At 45.4% G+C, this 6,268-nt stretch overlaps 1 pseudogene; it reads right to left on the bottom strand.

Annotated features, from left to right (window-relative positions):
- Positions 1–710: 710 nt before the first annotated feature.
- LOC125509193 lies at positions 711–5,789 on the bottom strand (annotated as a pseudogene).
- Positions 5,790–6,268: the final 479 nt, after the last annotated feature.

The following is a 6,268-nucleotide window of genomic DNA, read 5'->3' as shown; positions in this document are numbered from 1 at the left end:
TACTCGTATGAATGCAAGTAACGTATGCCTACGGGCGTACGCCTTAAAAAAAGGCTACTATAGGATTCGTGAATCCTCTGGCAAGCGGAAGCGGGCCATGAATCCGATCCAGAGGTACAGCCTGAACGTACAAACTAAAAAGAGAGCTGCCGGAGCACTGGCGATGTGATTCAGAGAACAATGCAAGGAAGAAGGAACCATCTGATTGGAGCGCAACGCGAAAATTGTTCTCTTTTGCTGGATATGAGCAGTTGCGCACCTGAAATTCCAATCTTTTGCGCATACACGTGTATCTATCTATAAATAAACCTTCTTCACAACTAAGATGTTCGTGGCAACTATACGGTCAGGCAGGTGACCGGATGCCATTTGTTGCCGGCTTCTGCACGCGCACGCTACTCTGTCTCCATCCAAATGGCACACATCATTGTCGCACGCTACTTTGGCAAGGAAAAACTCAAATCCTAAACCTCAGCTTTGCCGTCCCGCCGCATCCACAGCTCGACCACCCTCGATGGCACGGTAACAAGCACCTACACCCTTGACAGCGTCAGCGACTACAGCAGAAACGAACGCGGAAACACGGCAACAGTAATTTGGTTCATCCACTCCCTACGTCTGTAGCGTACAACAAATCTTAGACTCCCATCTTTCTGCTTACAACTAACATATTCAGATGGTAAAGTAAGTTTCCAGCTGCTCACAAGTTCTTTGAGAAGCCTGGGTAGACACAAGTCTTTTGTTGTAATGAAATCCTGCTTAATCGTTAAGCAATTTAGTAAGTACTAACAAACAAGTATCATCTTCACTGTTTGATGCAACAGAGCATGCTTGCGAACTATAGCAATAGAAAACGGGCTGGCTCTGAAAAACCCCTTGAAAATGTACAGACTACAATGTACTAGGACTAAGACATGCTGCAAGAAGAGTCTCTTCTTTGGTTTCAATACATACAGCCGCTTGAAGCCAGTAAACTCTTTATTTGCCAGTCCACAGGAAAGAATGCCGCCTTCGTGCCCGTGCTTCTCTTGCTGTGTGCACCAATGTCTAATCTTCTTCAGGATAATCTTTCCATCAAACTGTGAATTGGACTTCGGATTGATGAACCTTGATGAGGCTGAATACATACCTCTGATCATTTCCGTCATATATCCTCCATCTAGGGAACAAAAAACTCCCACCTAAGGCTTCGACTCAAAATTGTCCAAAAGGTGACCGGGTATACAAACTAAGACCAGCCGCTGATCACGAAAGGAGCTGCAACATCACCCAAACTCAATACCTAGTTGTTTAACTTCTTGAAAATTGTCTGGTGACAAACTGCTCTCATCTTTCATCTCGATATCAATGGTCTCTGCGTTAATGGCCACCCTGCATAGTCCAAGATACCCTCCATTGAAGAGCTCACAGTTCTCGTAGAATCCATCGGCTGGTGGCATGTTAACCATGCAAGATTTCGGGACTATAACGATTAAGTTGGGTAACGCCAGGGTTTTCCCAGTCACGACGTTGTAAAACGACGGCCAGTGAATTGTAATACGACTCACTATAGGGCGAATTCGAGCTCGGTACCCGGGGATCCTCTAGAGTCGACCTGCAGGCATGCAAGCTTTGCGAACACGACTAGAAGACACCTGTCCTTTATCGCTTGAATTTACGGCAGGTGTTGCTCCATTATAAGATCCCTTTGCGGTGTCCATGACAGACCGTACAATAAATGCACTTAAACCGAATTCCTCACACAGTTTCACTAACTCAGCTGCATCACCAGATGCTTTGTACCCGAATCTGTAGTTTTCACCTGTGCACATGAAGAAAAATATTAGGTAGGGCAGTGCAGCACAAGACCGAGCCTTGTAAGGTAAACCAACATGTTTGTACCTGCTACAACACCTTTTATTCTAAGATCCGTTGATAACCTCTCAACAAACTGGCGTGGAGTTAGGTACCTGACCTTTGCAAACTCAACTTGATATTCAAGAGGCACCACATTTCTACAATATGGAGCCCAAGACAAAAGGACTCGCTTCCGATCACAATGAGCAACTATGGGAGGCCTGTACAAAAGGAAAACAGTAATGATTTGTTAAGGACTTCAGTATGTCCTCCTTAATATTGGGCTAAATTTACCAAGTAAGTTACTGAAAATTTCTAAGAGGCCCACCTATACTCCCAGCCAAGAACTTCAGCCATTCCAACAAAAGAAAGAAGAAAAGGATTTCCTGATTTAGAAGCATGCATGGCTAGTTCCCGGTGGCCAATGTGAAGGGCATCAAATTTTCCCAAGGCAACTATCCCATCTGAAATGTGCACTGAAAATTCAGTGAAACTGTACAGATGAAATGAATATCTGTGAAGTTAGTGCGACAAGAGGTCATAAGGAGAGTGAAAATCGGCGAGCAATTTCTAGTGTAGAACTTGGAATATTTATTTGAGGAAAGTAGGATTTTGAATATGTGGTAGCAAATTTCCTTTTTAGTGTTCGCGATGTCTGCCATAATTGTGCTGTATCTTCTGATGTACATATAATTTCTGGAAAGGAGTAAAGATAAAGCATGGGCCACTTAATGGTCTTAACATGGCTTCTATCAGAGGGGGTCAAAGCATGTTATTTGTGCACAACATGACTTGAAAAAATATGCATATTTCGTTAACTAGGGTGGTTGGATGTGAAACTGGCAAGCACCGAGATTCAACCAAACCAATCAAGAATCAAGTGGAAAGCTAACGAAACACCAAATAGTGGTGCATAGAAAACGAATAACTTCCTGAACTGAGCAGTGCTTCAGTGCTTTTCCAGGGAAATTTGCCAGATATAAAAGCAACTTTGTTAATTATTTTTATTAGGGGTATGCATGCAAGTCAATGTTCTATGGACTGGGACTGTAACAATTCAAATTGACTCAGATCCAACATTTATCACATTGCAAGATGCTTCAACATCGCTATGTCCCCAACAGAGTGCCATGCCAAGCAAGGGTGCAGTGCATGGCACTGCACAAAGACGTCATGTACAATGAGGAACAATTCACATGATACACAAGTGCTCTAGAGGAGACTACTGGCTCACAAAAACGGTGGTGATTGGCAAACCAAACCTACGACGGAAATGAAAAATACACAGTTCATGAATAGGTAATAGGAACATGAAGTGGAGTCACAGAAATGGACTCAGGCTGAGTATGGATTTTATATTGCACATTTCTTCTCTTGAGCCTGCAATCTCTGAACTGCTTCCACACAACAACAATAAAGCTTTCAGTCCCAAACAAGTTGGGGTAGCCTGGAGTTGAAACCCATAAGACCTTGAAACCAAGTCATGGTTCTGGCACGTGGATAGCTAACTTCCACGCAAGTGAGCTGCCACCACACCAAGGTTTTCGAGTCGACGAGTCGTTCTGGGGTAGCGACTCTTGACTCGTCGTGACTAGTCAAGACGCATGGTCGACTAGTTGACATGAGTTACCACGGGAGGAGCAGACCAGAAGCAGTCGGCGGCAACCAGGGGAGGAGCAGACCAGCTTGCGCCGGCGCCGTCCGGCAGGATTGTGGGGCGGCGGCAGTGACCAAGGGAGAAGGTCGCAGGAGAGGTTTGGGTCGGGGGGAAAACTGGGCGATCTAGGTTTCCAGGGGGGATTGGGCAATCAAATAGAAAGAAGTATGGCAGGTGGGGCCAATTTAGCTCGTTCGACTCAAAAACCACGACTAGTCGAGACTAGTCGATCGAGTCGCTCTACTCAGCCAACTAGTCGAGTCGACCTGCCAGTTGCAACTCGATGATTAGTTGTGACTAGTCGTTCGACTCAAAAACAGTGCACCACACTGCCTTCATAAATAGCACTCCATCCGTCTGGGTGCAAAGGGCGGGCGTGTGTTTCTAGGTGACAATTTGACTAACCAAATATGTATTATATGTGACAAAAATTATATGTTTAGAAACTTCATCCATAGACAAATCCAATGATATGATTTTGGTGAAATGTAGCATATATTTGGTTGGTTAAATTGACGACCTAGAAACACGCGCATGCCCTATGCACCCAGACGGAGGGAGTATGTGAACAGTGTTTCTCAGAAATTACTAAAACATGCCAGTAATTATGGAATAGGAAGTTTCTGAGCTGCCACAATAAAATTTTGCAGGCAACAGAAATTACAAGCACACAATGGTTTAAGGTACTGGTTTTACGCACATATTAACAGCATGATTTTGGAATTTGTTAATGCGAGAGGAAGAAAGGGCATACAGAACTTACCAAGCACACAGTCTTGCTCTTCTCCACAATCAATTAGCATCTTATCTTTTACTAAATCTGCATCGTTCAGACTAACCGATGGACGCCCAAATGGGCTGAATGTCGTCAATGAGTGCCGCTTAAGCCCCTTGCTTGTGTCTAAAAACCTATTTTGACTGCAGTAGCTAGCAGTGCATAATCAAGTTAACAAAAATTCAAAAACAAAAAGGCTAAACAGCCAGGCCGAAATTATGCTATATATTTGCAAGGAAAATGACCCATGTGGTACCCAATAGGGCAATAGAAATCCTGATCTTCTAGCAGGATAATCTCAATATTTGCACCTCTTTCCTAGGATTAATCAATTTGAATAATCGATAGGTTCCTTATCTCTTTTAATAATCTGATTTTCAGTTATACATCATATTCTTATAGGACATGAAAACAAAATAAGCGCTCACTTATGGCTTATTTGCATCACAGCATCAGCAAGAATTAAGGGATTAATAAGCATTTATGTCGAGAGCATGTCATACTTGTTTGTTCTATTCTAGATATGCACATTTTGAAATTTCAATCCCCTTTACCTCCATCCCCGTTGGTTGACCACACCAGCCAAACAACCTAGCTTGGCTGCAGTGGCGAAAATCTAGCTTGAACGCGTCGCTTACTATATTAATAACTTGAAAACAAGTGTTCACGATATGAAGTTGTAAATGAAAGAAGCTAGCTAACTTCAACTCACACTCGCTAAATCTTACCCAACATTCTTGTTCTCGCTCATCAACTACTAGAATTCCAGGCATAGAGATTCTTCACCTTTGTAGGGCTTGGTTATGGATCATCATGAACGTGGGTAAGCTAGTAAGTCGACAACCCAGCCATAAATAACTGTCCAAGGAGTTAAATTCTCCAAACCAACATAACCACAGCAAAATCTAGCAGCACCCCCAAGGCTACAAAGTCCAAATCTCACAAGTCCACGGTTTGGGAAGGCGTTTAAAGACCCCGGGCTGCCGATCCTATAACCTAATAAATATATAAAAACTATGCTAAACAGTTATAATTCTAAATTCTGCTCCAACGGTGCAGGTCCACCTGTCACCAACGCCCGACAGTTCAAGCGTTCTGTCGAACAGCTTGCGCGCGCAGGCGCGGACGCAGGGGAAGCGAGACCTCCTCGGCTGAGGATGGAAAAGGCAAGCAAGCGCGGAGAGGATAGGAGACGGCTGTCTCGTTACCTGAAGCGCCGGCCGGCTGGCGGGAGGAAGTGAGGAGCCCCGGCGGCCGCGGGCGGGCGTCTACGGGGGCGGAGGAGAGGCGAGCAGTGGGAAACCGGAGAGGGGGAGGAGGAGGAGCGGAAGGTGCAGGCGAGCGCGGCGGTGCCGCCCCGCTCCATCCCACCACGCGGGTGCGGTGCGGTGCGATGCGATGCGGCCCACTCCTGTCCTGTGTTCCTTCTCAGGTTCGCCGCCTGTGCTGTGCTGTGCCGAGGCTGCTTCGTTGGCTCGCTGCTTGTTTCGCGTCTCCGCCCTTTGCCCGTCGTCGGATGAGGTCCGGTTCGCACCTTCCTCTTAGGTTCGGGTCGGAATGGAGGTGGAGGCGCGAGCAGGTTCCGCCGGACCACGGTCGGACATGTGTGTGTCCGGCAGGTTTTTTCTCTCTCGAATGTATGTGTCCGGCAGTCTGCTCGGATTTTTTACAGAGTCACGACTACTATAGCTGCCAAAAAATAGTGAAGCAAAAAAAAAAAGCAGCACACGAAATTCTCAATCTCTTGCTCTCTCGCTTTGATGCTATTCCTCACAAGATTTCCGATGAGATGAATGATGTTCTTTGTGAGCCATACACTAACGAGGAAATCAAGGCTGCCCTTTTTCAGATGGGGCCTATGAAAGTTTCCGATTCAAATGGTTTTTCGGCTCTTTTCCATCGGACCCACTGGGACTTCTTGGGTGAGAAAATTTATAGGAGTTTCTTGGAAGGGAAGGCTATGTCGAATGGTTTATGTGACTCGGTGATTGTTCTGATTC

Source organism: Triticum urartu, chromosome 5 (genome assembly GCF_003073215.2).
Source record: "Triticum urartu cultivar G1812 chromosome 5, Tu2.1, whole genome shotgun sequence".
NCBI classification, from domain to species: domain Eukaryota; kingdom Viridiplantae; phylum Streptophyta; class Magnoliopsida; order Poales; family Poaceae; genus Triticum; species Triticum urartu.
The sequence above is the reverse complement of the archived record's forward strand: the minus strand, read 5'-3'. Positions and strand labels throughout refer to the sequence as shown.